At 36.5% G+C, this 15,674-nt stretch overlaps 2 long non-coding RNA genes across 5 annotated transcripts; both read left to right on the forward strand.

Moving 5' to 3' along the window:
- Positions 1-3,071: 3,071 nt before the first annotated feature.
- LOC131239789 (uncharacterized) lies at positions 3,072-8,095 on the forward strand. Of its 4 annotated transcripts, none has more exons than XR_009168384.1 (8): positions 3,072-3,561; positions 3,693-3,805; positions 4,568-4,662; positions 5,021-5,121; positions 5,358-5,466; positions 5,981-6,437; positions 6,577-6,674; positions 7,968-8,095. It is a non-coding gene; the product is annotated as an uncharacterized LOC131239789 (long non-coding RNA). The 4 variants fall into 4 exon arrangements; XR_009168385.1 differs by having other exon boundaries at positions 5,981-6,046; positions 7,992-8,089; XR_009168386.1 differs by having other exon boundaries at positions 5,981-6,046; positions 8,013-8,088.
- A 1,342-nt stretch (positions 8,096-9,437) lies between these two features.
- LOC131239788 (uncharacterized) lies at positions 9,438-12,750 on the forward strand. The gene is made up of 3 exons (XR_009168382.1): positions 9,438-9,934; positions 11,847-11,941; positions 12,651-12,750. It is a non-coding gene; the product is annotated as an uncharacterized LOC131239788 (long non-coding RNA).
- Positions 12,751-15,674: the final 2,924 nt, after the last annotated feature.

The raw sequence follows: 15,674 nt of genomic DNA on the forward strand, positions 1-15,674 counted from the left end.
TTATTAGCTATTAGCTATTACTTGGAACAACGAACAAGAAGACGCAATACTTCTTTTTGTTTTTCTTTCTTTCTTTTTTAAATTTAAGTAATGCATTATTAAAAGAACTACGCAAAGGGATTACAAAGAAGAACCAACCAACCAATAAAACTACATAAGGGACCAACTCAAGATCTAATGGAAGAAAAGCAATCCGAAGCCTTATTAAACCTTGATTCCAAGACAAATAAAAATTCACCTTCAACTAAGAACCAGAAGCAAAAGCAACCAAAAAATAAAAATCCATTAAACCACTTCATTTGTCAAATGAAGCAACAGTGGGCATGCCAAGCACGCGCCGTAAAAGGGGAGCGTGCACTCATGTGGGGGGAGAGAGAGAGAGAGAGAGAGAGAGAGAGAGAGAGAGAGAGAGAGAGAGAGAGAGAGAGAGAGAGAAGAAGAAGAAGAAGAAGAAGAAGAAGAAGAAGAAGAAAAGGAAAGGAATGCTAACCCAAGTCATGAAGCCTAGCCTATGCTGCATCATCACATTACTTGAGCCAAGGTTCAGCAGCTGCTCTGTAACCCATGATTGTTTAGACTCTAGGTGGACTTTCCCAATCTGATATAAAGTAAAAAAATCAATGCTAATTATCATGAATTATTCAGGGTGAAGTTCCATGCATCATAAGTAAAAGAGAAGTTGAGTACCTTTGCATTTTCAACACAGACAATGACCTAATAAAAGGTGTGTTAAGATCTCTTTTTCTCTTGGATAAAACTTTTGCAGTGGCAATAATTCATTTACAACCTGAAAATCAATTTCATCATACAATCAATGTAGTCATATGAAAAAGCTATGCCCCGAAACTGAATAACTAAATTATAGAGAAAGACCACGACAAGATGACATAGAAAAGAAAGACAATACTCGGGAGCATACACTGATCTTCTCAATTTTGAACAAAGAAAAATATCTAATACATAATGACTTCATGTTAACAGTAATTAAGTGCAAATGAATTATCGAACAAAAACGGCAGGGTACTGCACCTCTCAATGATCTTTCCTATGCTTGCCAAGAAAACATTGATGATTGGTATATTGGAAAAGCTTCCCCTTGATTAATTAAGTGTATATGCTACAATTCAGCGTAACTTGGACAATTTAAAATAATTACATGCACCAGATTTGATGAAGGTCATCAATTTCCTTTTGAAGCCACTTGTCTTGTGCACCTTTTCTGGAAAACTGAGTCGCATACCCTTGTTTTTTGGTATAAGATACCAAGCTGCTTTTCACGATCCATTATTCTATATTTCCCTTATGAGCAAATAGATAGAGTCAATTCCTAATGAAAACTCACCACTAGTTGTAGCTATAAGGACCCATGGTTATATTTCAGGGATTGCTATCAGAACAAAGATTTCTGGCAGACTTACTCTTTTGTAATATCCTCCTTAAGCACTTGAGCCTCAATGTGCAGGTCTGATTTCATCTGAATTGCTGAATTTCTCCCTTCAGGCTCCCAAGCTGCCTCACAGCCTCCTCCTACAAGTATGACCAATATATTTGGGCATCAACATAGTCAACTGCTGCAATTGCATGAACACATGGATTTTCATTTACTGAGAAGTGAGGAGGCAACCTTAGTCATACTTTTTGCTCGGATATCCCCAGAAATTTTCTCTTCCAAATCTTTGACATCAAGTTCAATTTGTGCATGCGTTTTCATCCTTTCAATTTTCCACTTCTCCATTGCCTCTTTCTCTTTGTTCAAACCTTGAATATCTTTGGTCAAAGATTTAAACTCCTCCAATTGCGTAAGCTTGTCATGGGCATCCAGCACACTATCATACATATTCTTTGACTTCTCAAAAACCTTGGTCCAAGCCTCTTCAAACTACAAAAACATGTTAGGATTTAAGGTATTGAACTGATTCAGGACAAAATGTAAAGAGTAAACAATCAAGAAATTAGTAATGATAGATTATTTCTGGGAAATTGGGAATCCCACAAACTAATATGAAAATGTGTGTATCTTTAAAAAAGAAAAATACTTCCAAAATTTTTGAACCTGTTTCTCTCTTGGTTTGATTTATAATATGGCCTTTCTCTAAGTATTGCTAGAAATCCAATTCCATGCATCCCTGTTTCATGCCGCACTCCACACAGCAACAAATAACCCTACATTTCATTCCTCATACTCTCAACTCTTGACAAGTCGCTGCATTTCAACACTATAAAAACACCTTCCACATCATTGATTCACTTATTTTCCATAGCCACATGTTGAATGTGCAGACTACCCTGTGATCCCAAGTTGCCAAAATGGGTCGATATGAAGTTCCTTGCGACAGTTCACATTGTTGAATGCTGACAAGTGGAGATATTACTGTTGGATGCTTGGCTTCTTCTCTAGCAAGGATGCCAAAAAAGCAGAGCATAGTTTGGTTAGGGGTGGAAGAACATGTGATGATCCACTGAAAATAGTCTCCCATGTTTTATCTGATGGTACATGATCTTTCTTCACCACAAACTCTGGGAGTTCACTGTAGATAGATGAATAACCAAATTGTCCTGTAACAAAAAAAAAAAAAAAAAAAAAAAAAAAAAGGAAGGAAAAATGGAAAAATGGAATAAAAACAGTTAATTGTGTTTACTGGAAGTATGTCCTTTTGTTTCAAGTCTCTTTCCAAAGCCAATACTCTTAAGAGCATGTTTGCATGCTCAGGTGGACTGAATTGCAATAATTCAATTAAATATAGAGTACATGATAAAAAGGGAACAGTCGCATTTTAAAATGAAAACCCAAATTGCAATTTCCCACATTTCAAGTCCTGAGTCCAACTTGAAATTATTTGAATCACAATTGGGCACCCAATCCCTCATTAGGAATGGAGTTGGCTGGTCCACTAGTCAGGTGGACTGCGATCTTAAAAATAGATGGAACAACTTAGAAAACATCAGCCAGGTTTTCTTCAACTGTACACTTGGCCCCCTTGATTTAATGGACAAGTACCTTTCAGAGTACTAATATATCATCTGTATGTATTGGGAAATCTTTGCCCCTTGTTTAGTCAATTGTTGCCACTTCCTGTTTTGGCAATAACTTAGTCACTTAGAAGACAAACTGCATATAGAGCTTTCAGACCTATAAATATTATTCAGAAGTCAATTGCAGTGTTGTGGTATACTTTTTACATCCATTAATACATCATAGCATGTTACTTGAAATTCCATCTCATCTCCCTTTATCTGTACAATGAAACTGATAATCATTAAATGTGGTCATTCTTTTGCAAATGAATCACATGTTTCATTTAGTCCTTTTGTCAGATATGATTCTAATTGAATCTTGACTTGTTTTCTGTGGGATGTGTAATACCGAACCCTATGACCAGATCACGATGATATGAAAAAAGGATAATATCTTTAGTAGGGATAGGATCTTTCTGAGTATTTGAAGAGGTTCACGTGCCTTGTCCATTGCCACAGGTTCCAGAAGAAGAGAAAAACCTTGGTCCTCAAGATCGCTTGATTCATGTCTATCACTTCACAAAAGATGCATCTCAAAATCAGATGGTATGGGTCAGACATTTATTATACATGTTTATTATTTTCAGGTGCAGCAGATATTTCTGGACTGGTTAAGGCCATCTTGTTGCCGACTAACCCTGCTTCAACTCTTTCAATCTGTTTGGTTTCAACAGCAGGTTCAGAATTTTGGGAACCCTTTTTCTTGATCATCCATGAAGGTGAGACTTGAGCCGAGGTTAAAGTCTGTATCCAGAAGAAGTTGCAGGTTCCAGACGAGGAATTCTCCAAGGTATTTGTTATTCTCAACTTGAGAATGTTTCATGAGCCTGCATGCTTCTGCATAATTTCTATATGACAAGGATCAAAATGTTGGAGATGTGCCAACATTTACATTTAGAGTAGGAAAATGCTTGCGTACCTTGCTCAGGTACCCACCAGGGTTATTCTCTCAGGTAGGGGAAACGGCTTAATGTGCATGAAATTGGAACTCCTTCGTGTAGAACCTTTCTTAATTGGAACTCCTCTCTTTCTTGTTTTTAAAGTGTGTGAAATCTAGCTTTAGTAAATTTGGGACAAATGTCTGCTCATAAGTTGTATGTTGTCTCTAAAAGCTTGTTTGGATTGATGGTAAACTAGATGCATATACGAAAAAGAAGATAAACCTACAACAATGCTAGAGAAAATAAACCCTTGGTATGTATTTGTTTCTTGAGAAAAAGCAATGGAAAAGGTTTTTCCTTTGCATTTCAACCATTTGGATTGTAGTTCTACGAAATTAATGTAAGTAGGTTCTTTTCCCTTTTATGTAACTTTTTAAAAAGAGTAAAAATGTTCTTTTCCCTTTTATGTAACTTTTTAAAAAGAGTAAAAAATGAAAAAAAAATAAAAAAATGTTGTACTCTCTTACTCATGAGGAAAAGCAAATGCAAACGCTTTATTGCAACATTCAATGCTTCCCAAACAGGGCACATGTCTTGTTTATGCAAGTTAGTTACATTTTTTAATTTACATTTTATCTGAAAATGCTGTAGACTTTTTGGTGGGCATATAGGGTCTAATGCAACCTACACACTTCGGTTTTGGTGGTCAACGTATGGTAGGTAAAAACTACTAGGAGTGCGTGCTGACCATGTGACCAGCTCTAAGGTACAACTTAGCTTATTAATAAGTAACAAAGTATAAATTCTGCTACATGTGGAACTCGTTATTAATTTAATCAGGATATTAGCTTCTGCCAGATAATTTCATTTAAAATTCTGCTGTACTGATTTTGAAGAACATCCAAACAGGCCCTTGTGTGACTACAAACAACACAATTTGAATAAATCATCAATTATCCCATGGTTGATACATGTGCCATAGAAATTGCATGTGCAGAGGGTGTATGTGGAGCTAGCAGATTTATTTCCATATTGGCCTTTTCTTGTTTAACAGCAACCTTATATAGTAAGCATATGGACACTGCAAAAGCTTTCTTCTTCTTCTTTTTTCCTTGTTGGTGCAGGTCAGGTGCTTCTTGCAAGATTGAAGGGTGAGGAGGTTGTTATTAAAGTACAAAGACCTGGTCTCAAGGATCTTTTTGACATTGATCTGAAGAACCTTAGGGTTAATATCTTAATTAGTAATTGGTTTGTATGTAAACCTTCTGCACTGCTCTACTTAATAGTATTATGGCTATAAAAAAACATATTTGTAGCTATACATCACGGGTAACAGGTTTTATGCTATAGCTTAAGAAGCTCTTGCCTCCGATGTTGGTTGTTGTTTCTGGGATAGCAATCCTTTGATGCGGTTAGTTGTTTGATGTTTACTGATTTTATAATGGTTTTTATTTAATGCAGGGAACTCTGAGGAAGGAAGCAAAGATATTGGGTACAAACGACAAAGATCTTTACTTGTCATTTCAGCGGTTGCTTAGCTGTAGCATGCCTTACAACTATTTGAAATCAAGTAACAATAGCCTTCTCTTTTCCTCTTTCTTTGTCACTTTAACATCTTTCAGGCTGGTCATCAGGTAGGCCACTCTAGCACAATGAAAATACCTTGACACATTTTAACCAGCCTAATTTGGATGCAAGGACAAGTACTTAATAGACATTCAGTCCATTGATGAGAAACTATAGCATTGCGTTTCAAGGAAAACAAGGTGGATTGTCCAACTAGGGTAGCATTAGGCAAGGCCATTACAAGAAATAAGGGAACTACCAACGCATTTTTTTTTCATGTTCTTAATGAGTAATTTTGTGGTTTTATGTCAAAAATCTATCTTATTTGGCCATATCATATTTCAACGGGGATTCCCTTCTCAAAATGCATTGAATTTGATGGTTTTGTTCAATAATGGGAGGAAACGGATTTGTGGGTTCATTCCAAATGCAAAAAAATAAATAAATAAAAACAGATTAGGGAAGATAGATTTATTTTTTCTGAATTTTTTTTTTTTATTTTTTTTATTTTTTTTAAGGTTTCCATTTCTGCTTGTGGATAGGACCTGGGCAGAGATGCTCATATTGCCTCATCAGTCGCAATGGTATGTTCATGCAATTTTGTTGCTTCCACTTCAAGAACTAATTATGTCAATTCACTTCGTTAGTACATACTATTGCAGTTCTTAATCTTATGGCCTGCATTGTTGAGATCTTCCGTTAAATGTTAGTAATGGGAGTTCATTTTTTGATGTTCCATGAATATTACAACAAGAACATTATTTAACATCATAATCTATTATTATTCTTGTAATTGTTGCTTCCTCATCATTGCGAGTTCTTCTATACAGAGATTGGACGTCTTCAGAACATTCACAATAGCAAGTTGATTATTCTACAAGCTTATTTTACCTTTCAGGGACAAATTTTCCTGGCCAAGGAAAATACAAATGAGACCAAGCTGGAAATTGCATCTATAAATCACATAGATGCCATGTAACTCTTACCATTTTTTAAAATTATTATCTTGGCGGTCCTGTTAAATATGAAGTTTTCAATTGTTTTCACCACTCATGTCAGTGATTTTACCACTTGCTTATTTGTTGATACTGTACTATACTTTTTCCTACAATAGGTGGGGTCACATTGACGACTTCACTATTGTCATCATTGAGTGATGAGCCCCAACCAGAAGGAGATTTTCTGTCTACAATCGAAGCCACAGGTTCCATGGTGAGTGTCCAGAAGCGTCCTTAAAGAATGTCGATAATTGGAGTTAGTTTTCAACTATAGTAGTGAATTTCATTAATTAAGGGAAACTCTCATACCCAATATTGTCACCAAGATATCATCTTTTCTTTGATTTTACCTAATTCTTGTTTAATTTATGATCAAAGATATTCTAGATAATGAAATCATCTTTTGTGGGTTATCCAACTTGACTGCGATTGCTTACATGTGCATATCTTTCTTAGAAATTTCAAGCGTCCATATTCATGGAGCCCTTCTAGATTTTGTCACCGCTGCCTACTCCTCTTGGCATCTTTATTGTCATTATGTTCCTGTTTTCTCCATTGGCGTAGTCCTCCTCCCCTTGTTAGTTCCCCTTGGACAGGCCTATCCATGCAAGATCCAAGCCATCTAGAATCACAAGCCACTTGATGTAGCATGGCTTGAAATTGATCTTAAAATCTAATTTATGGCCACCAATTTAGGCCATTTTTAGCAACTTCAAGATAAGTTGATCTTATTTTAGTTATGGGTTATCAAAGATTTTAATCATTTCAATCTCTAATGCATGATTACTGTTTAAAAAAATGACATGAGCTCATTTCGAGTGGCAATCAAACAGGGCCAAACGATTTTGTATTCAAAGTTGTGTTTGCATCGGATTGGCGCATTAGTCATGGATTGCCAACTTGTCAAAGTCGGATGCAACCCATCCTAGCTTACTCGTACTCAGTCAAGAAGTCATGTTATTAGTTCAACAAAACTCTTTTGATCTCTAGTTTCTGTTATGAATGTCTCGGGTAATGCGCCAACTCCAATTTTTTCTGCTTTTTTCTTCTACTCTTAGTGCCTGTTTGAATTGTAAGTTGCTTAAGATAAGCTACTTATTCCACAAGTAGCTTATCTTAGTTTCTACTTATTAAGAAGATAAGCATGTTTCGCAAACAATATATTTAGCAGCTTCTCCTCTCTTTCATCTCTCCTAATGTCTCTCTTCAGCAACTTATGAAAATTAGAAAAGCTAAAAAAATTTAACTGAAGTGATCAAGTACTTTTAAGTAAAAAAGGTATTTATATAACTAATCACAAACCAAACTTATTTATCTGAAATAAGTCACTTATCTACTGTTGTAAGTAGAAAAAGTAACTTATTTGGTGGTTTCCAAATGGATTAATTGCAAATACTCACCTTTTGTCGTGGAGTGGGTGAACCTCCTTCTTGTGTATTGCCATTGCATTGTATGTTTAACTGCTGATTTATATTTGTTATGGATTTCATTACAATACTCCTGCTAGGCTGTTGTTGGGATTTCATTGCAGTACTCTTGCTGGTGTGATCAGTAAGAGCAGTGGGGATGAGGATAAATGCCTTGAAGATCAACTACGTGATGCCAAGGCTGCTACTGGGAAAGCTGAGATCATTGGATCTGAGTCATTTAGTTTTGTTTTGTGTATAGATACTCTTTGTATATAGACAATTGATGTTTCTTTTGCCCCCCTCTCTGTCTTTTTTTTTTTTTTTAAATGCAGGAAACTTCTAGATGATATGAACCCAAGGGTAGCGTATTACTCTTCATCGTTCCTCTTGAAGGCAGGCCATTTATCCTTTTGACATTAGAGGCAATATAATGCTTCAACATTGAGTTCATTGGATCTGAGTGCCCATGTGGAAGGTGTGTGTGTGTGAGTTTGTGGTTTGGGAGGAAACGAAAAAAAAGAAGATACAGCAGGACTTAGCATTTGAATATGAGCATCTAGGATTCAAAACAAAGATCTCAAATGGATTATTCCAACCCTTTGATAATTGACAATTACCACAACTTTTCCATAATCAAAGGGTTAGATATTTAATCTGAGAGTTTTACAAGAACGGACCATCCAAGGAGAGCCTTATCACATAAACAGTTTGGGTCATTGAAAAAAAAAACTCATTTCAATTTGTTGTGTCATCACCAATTTATTAGCAACATGTAATATAAGAGAGAGTGTGTGCGCGTTTATGATGATGATGATGATTTTGCAGTAGTTCTAGAGTATTTTAGTGAACTATAATATAATCTATGGAAGCTGGATCCACCATGAAGCTTTGAAGGGTGAACCTATCCTACAAAACTTCAATACCAACGTAATAGTTTAATGCATGATCAAGGTTCATGAGTTTTTTTGGTGAAGAAACCTGCCAAAATTCTGTTGTTCTTTGATTAAACTTCATGCATAATATTTTATTGCTTGCAAATGCATATTTATTACCCTCTTCCATCTTGACAATTGGACACTATTATTGTTGAGACACGGATGCTAAGAAAATGACTAAACTGCCCTGAGTACCAATGTATAGCTTACTGCATATCAAAGTAGTTAACAGATATTTCAAACAGTTGGTGTATGTTTCTTCTTAACCGTTGGATTCATGTCTACCTAATATAAATTCAATGACTTTTTAAGTTCATGTTGCGGTTGAAAATGAGCAATTTGTTTGGATTTTAGGGTTTTCTAAACCTTGTTGGGTTATCTTGAAATTGGCCGAAACTAATCATGTTGGCCAGATCTCGAGCCATTTGTTGCAGTTATTGCTACCATGAATTGCTGGATGTTTATTTGGTCTTTGGATGATGCAGATTTTAGGGAGTGGTCTATCCACACCAAATTTGTGTTACTAAGCCATGGATCCCACTCGTAAGAATTGAAAACCTGGGAATTTGTGTTACTGAGTTGTAATGTTAGTAACATTAGGAAATAAGGGGTGGCTAGTTAATACACAGAGCTAAAGGGAATCTCTGTTTTATGCTTCATAGCTTTTTCTTGTGTGATGCTCTTCTACATCTCCAAGATCTAGAATTGGACTTGAAAGGACCCGAACCCAGTTAGGCCGGATATGGGTACTGTAGGACCTGACCCTAACCCATTGATAGTGCCCTGGACTACAGTTTCAGGCAGTTCCACATCTTGCAATTTTATTTTTATTTTTTTTGAAGTTCAAAAAAGCTTTGAAGGTGGTTTTTCGTTCTATAATTTCAGTAGCAGGAAAAATCAACAATTGATTATTTTTATTTTATTTTATTTATAAAGGGCATTGCTCTTGTTAGAAATGCTATTATGGATCCTCATTCAGAATTTCTGTTGGTTTGCTACTCTACACAAATGGGCCTCATATTGGAGAAGTGGACTCATTGCAATTTGATTTGGGTAAAATCAGAGCTGCCACTAATAACTTCTCAGATTCAAATAAGCTTGGACAAGGTGGATTTGGTGCCGTTTACAAGGTAATACTAATATGTAATTAGATAATGTTTGGCTACACATATCATCTACCATGTACAGGCCATCAAAACCTTCACCAGACACATGATCCAGATCAGTCAGCACAAAGGTCTAAATGGCCCTTCACCTATCATGATCGTGCATCTGATCATCAATGTGCATGGTGTATGCTGACAGTTCGGTGCACACAAATCTCATACATTTCAGAGATGGTGGGAATCCAGCAAGCATTTCAAAACGCAAATTTTCAAAACTCCAATCTGAATAGCCCATTATGACTCCCTCCCACCATTGTTGAACAGCAGGAGATGTGCACGCAAAATGAACATCCAAAATTAAGAGGCTGAGGTTTTCAGTCATTTTAGACAAGATTAAAGGTCCCATAATCTCTTCTTTAAATTTCAGGGCAGGTTGGACGACCAAGAAATAGCAGTGAAAGGCTGTTTAGGAGTACTAAGCTTCAACACAGGAATCTTGCTAGACTCTTAGGCTGTTGCTTGGATGGAGACAAACAGATTCTCATTTTTGAATACGTGGCCAACAAAAGCCTCGATAAGTTTCTGTATGCTAAGTTCTATTGTGTTTTCATTGATTTCATCTATGATTCTATATCTGTAGTGCTTGGTGGAACTTTTGTTTGGCCCAACAAATTGTACATGTGGGGCCCACCTTCCCAGTTTCCTAGATTGTTTGTAAGGTGGGTTTCAAGATTGCTTTCTCAGATGATAAGGATTGTCTGGGAGTTGTAGTTTGTCCATTTTCATTGGATGGCTTCTTAGAGGGGAGATTTTTCTCTAAGGGTGCATTTGGATTCCACATATTACTCAATCCAGAATTGGAAAAATCAATGCATTTCAAACTAATTTTTTGCGCCAATCCAGTTTCAAATGCACCATTGCTTGACCAATACAAGGAGCCAAACGGAAGCTAAGCGCCATTAGGATTTTTGCGTTGTCCAATTATAGAATAGCTTATCCAGACATTCGCTTTGAGTTCATTGTTTGGGGCATTCATGAACTAGAATCGATGAGTCCACCTACTACACTCCAATATCTGAAATAGGAATTAACATAGCTCCCTTAATAAAAGATGTCATTGTACAATTTAGGATTAGTTTGATGAACTGCTTCATAAACCCATTTTCGTACTAATTTTATCTTTCGTAATTGGGCTGTCTCATAGATCCAACTAAGCGTGCATGTTTGGATTGTGAAAGGCGCTACAAAATCAGAGGGATTGCACGTGGGCTGCTTTATCTTCACGAAGATTCTCGGCTTAAGATTATTCATCGAGATCTCAAGGCAAGTAATATCTTGCTAGATGGGGAGATTAATGCAAAAATTTGGTGTTGTTTATGCCACCATCTATTGGAACTATAATAACCAATCTTCGACCCTTTTTCAGTTGAATGTGGATCATTGCTGCATTTCTCTTATCAGCCATCTATTTCCAAGCAACAGCTTGAAAACTAAGGATTTTTCTGTGTCGGTCATATTCAGGGAGTGGTCCATCCATGGAGGCATGCAACGACCAATGGCCTGGACTGCTGAACCATGGTGCCACATGTCGGAATTGAAAACCTGCGTATGGTGTCCATATCCTAACCTGAGTAGCTAAGTATGCTGGCATTGCTGTATGTCATGTCTAATCTGCCTCAAGTCATATTCCAATTGTGAAAAAACAAGTCAGCTTGGTTTATGGTTGATGGCACATACAATTTCTTATACAAATGAGTGCATTTTGTAAGTGAAAATCGTCCTTTTGTGGGTTTGATCATTGGTCCAAATAAAATAAGTTAGTGAAATTAGAGACATTTTCCTTTGTTTCAGTGGCTTTTTCTTTTTTCCTTCACATGCAACTGCTGCCTCTTTTGGGTTATACCTTTGCTAACTCATATTCTCTTTCCTGGAGCAGTTATACTTTGTTCAGGTGGAACGTATGATGTTTTGTCCTGACCAGAACTGTAAGATCCATATACACCATGTCTATCAAACATGCAAAACCAACGGGTATGTGATCATTGTCTTGACCTCTTAAATTCATTTTTGCTAAATCAGTTAGTGGATACGGCAAAATGTCATAAACATGGAAAATCAGTGTTGGTCAAGTGATCAAGAGTCATCTTATAAGATCTGTCAAGGGAGGGAAAACTGCTGAACTGGATATGGAAATGAGATGTTGAGCTGTGAGAAAATGGATTCAAGGATGGATGATCAGGACCATCCAGATAGTGGGACCTGCAATAGATGGGCAGTGGTACAAAATATCACATTGGTTGGAATTATTCGATTGGTTGGCCTCCAAATATGAGGTTAAAAAGGGAAATGGTGGATGGTCATGTGTTTAATAGGGAAATGTGGTGTCTAGGATTGTCAACATTGCCCATCTACAGTAGTAGGACCCACTATGTGGGCCATGCAGGCATGTGGTCCCATCATGGTTGAGCCAAGGGTGATGGGTCCTAAGCTCAACGAAGGCAAGACCTCTCTCATGTATGAGTAGACATGGGTGGTTTTCATCTATTTCTTCCATGCAGCATGTCTTCATCATCTTCATTTCTTTTACTTAAGAGGGCATTATCTTATTCACCCATTTTGTCTCTCCCACTGCCTCACACATGGTATTGTTTCAACCTTGCAATTAATGGCTTATTTTTTAATTCATTTATTCTATCTTTCTGGAATGCTACTTTTTGACCTTTTCTCCTTATGTGTGCAGGATTTGATCAATTGTGCCTAAACTTAGGCCCACAAGCACAAAAGTCTTTTGACACCAGCGAGGAGCGAACCACATGACTAATTGTTGTAAATATTATATATATTTTTTTATATTGTGAAGTAATATATTTTTTGTTTAATATTCATTTTTAATTTTATTGCAACATTTTTTAGGTTTCAAATATTTTTTAAAAAATACAGGTTTCAATTGAATTTAAAAAAAAAAAAAAAAAAAAAAAAAAAATACTAGCCTACACTACGGATTCCGCGGCTTTGAACTCGGGCTTGTCAAATCTTTGTAGCCGCTCCGAAGACTTTTGCGAGTGCTTACATAGAGTTTAATCGGCGTTTTTCCGTGATTAAATGTCTCAAAAACCCATGCTTTGAAATAATTTTACCGGCACTTAGACAGACTTTTGTCGACGCTTTTCCAGTTATTACCAGTGGCCAGCAGAATGCGCCGCTAAAAAGCAGGATGAGCGCCAGTAAAAAGCTATTGAATTACGGCAACCGAAAAGCACTGGGAAATGGTGATTAGCACCGGTCAAGCATTTACCGACGCACCCCTTTACCGGTGCTTGTTGAGTGCCGGCAAAGGCATTGCCAGCGATATTATTTTTTTTGCCTTTCCCGACACTTTTGACCACCAGCAAAGGCCTTTTTTGTTGTAGTGTCTTCACCGCCTACCCTTTTATGTAAGCACCGACATGATAATATCGAGCATCTTGGTGGACTTGTTTCTTGCAAAAGATACACTTGGTGGTTCTGTAAGGGGTCGACCCGCACAGGAATAAAAGGAGGAAAAAGGATATCAGAATCAAGGATGGAAGAGTATACTTACCCAAAGCTTCCAAAAGAGATTCAAATCTGAGAGTGCACTCATTCAAGCAATAATCAAACTGGTGCATCTAAAATATCCTAGATAAGGTCCTAACGTATTATTTGTTGAATGCTAATAATTGCTTAACTTTCTCCATAATCATCTGCCATTAGACAATTGATTGGAGGGTTAGATTTTCCAATCTTGAAAATTTGAGATGCCTTAATCCAAAGTATGGTCCATTGAATCAAAGGTTTGTTTCACCAAACCATGGTCCCAAATGTATGGAATTATGCATGTCAACAAGCCATTTGTTTCCTGATGAGGACCTTATTAATCCTCTTGAACGGTAGATATGGTGATGAGAACCTTAGTAATGGTTGCATATCTCTGTTTGAAAACTGAAGGGGGGAAAAAAAAAAAAAAACTCGACTCAAAAAAAAACTCAAATTGGTCTAACAAAAAAAAAAAAAAAACTCGACTTGGAAAAAACTCGAATTGGTCGAGCCTTAGTTGTTTTGACAAAACTCTGAAAAAAAAAAAAAAAGAACAGAATTTGCCAAAACTCGACAAAACTCAGAAAAAATTAAGAAGAAAGGTTGCCAAAACTCAATTTGACTGTCCAAAATATACACTACTTGTTATTTTTAAATATAAAATATTACTGAGAGCATTAGAATGCAAAACACAAAAAACCTCAAGTTACTCCACCCAACAAACTTTCTTATGAGGTCAAGTTTTCAAGTTTAAAGACTATACGCAGTGCTAGGTGCAAATTAATGGGCTTTTCATTTAGGCCAGTGTTACAAATAGGCGAGCCCCACCTTTCAGATCCAAACCATTTATCTCATGAGCCCTATTCATCTCATAATCCATACTTTGGATGGAGATGGGAGCGCAACTCGCTTGCAGACCATAACCAGTACAAGTAGCCCTGACTCGTCCATTTCAGTCCTGCATGGTCAATTTCAATCTTGTACTAGTCAGGTGACTTATTTCATTGCAGGCCAAAATAAATATAACTTAGACAATACTGAGTTTTATCAAACAATAATTAAAACCACGCTAAGATCCCCTCCAAAAATCCAGCCATCCAATCATTGATGGACCTTTGGCTACACATTACCTTCAATCATTAAACATCCATTTGTAAAAGAGCAATCTGGCGGCTAGGATCATCTGATGGGTGATTTGTGTAGCATCATCCATCCAAGGCAAAGAACACACTCATGACAAATTCCTTTCAGCATACAAAAAGTACAGACTCCCATAAGTCCAAAGCTTCAGGGCATATGGTATCTGTCATTTAACACAATCATGAGGAGCACCTTTCCTCAAGAGAAGAAATCCCAATTAGACCCAACTCCAACCTGTTATGGAATCTAAACGTCCTTATCAGCTTGAAATTTGAGAGACTAAAGCATGTAGCCCATCATTTTTATCACGATTATGCTTCCCATCTTTATAATCATAGGGCAAAATGTCATTCGATAAAATAAAGCATAGAAATCTTTACATTTAATTCAGTTTCAATCATTAAAGAGAGTCAAAACTTTGGTCAAAGAAATGGAAATGCTAAAAAATAGGAGAAAAAAAGTTCAGGTTTAATATGGTTTCCACTAAAATACTAAAGAAAAGCTAAAGATGCACATAATGTGTGAAGATATTGAATTTAAATAAGATTGAAATACAAAACTACAGATATAATGCAAGATTCCTATCTTCATGATTCATAATGTAGATAGGAAGGAAAACACTGTATTAATATCATTCTTTGCCTCCCAAAATCCTTCATTTTTCTAGTAATCCTTGTATAAACAATCCATCTCCACAAAAATTTTCACTCTCTACTCGATTCTATCAATGGATGGCGACCACCATTACCAATCTCTATTTTTAAATTGCCCTCAAAAGTGATTTTTTTTAATAACACATTAAAAAAAAAAAACATATTTAATTCAGTTTGCTAAAAAAGTGAGTTTTTTCTTTTTCCTTTCCTTGCCTATCTTCTGAAATGTATGGAGTTTTGAAAGTTGAACCAATCATATGAGTTTCTTTTTTTTCAAAAATATGATGTTTAAAAAGGAGTTTTGCGAATTATGCTTTAGATATAAGAGTTCGACTAGAATATGTGTCTGGAGTGCAACCGACATGTGCTAACCAAGTAACATGGTTCCTATCTTCCCATTATTACGAGGACCATCA

Source organism: Magnolia sinica, chromosome 3 (genome assembly GCF_029962835.1).
Source record: "Magnolia sinica isolate HGM2019 chromosome 3, MsV1, whole genome shotgun sequence".
NCBI classification, from domain to species: Eukaryota; Viridiplantae; Streptophyta; class Magnoliopsida; order Magnoliales; family Magnoliaceae; genus Magnolia; species Magnolia sinica.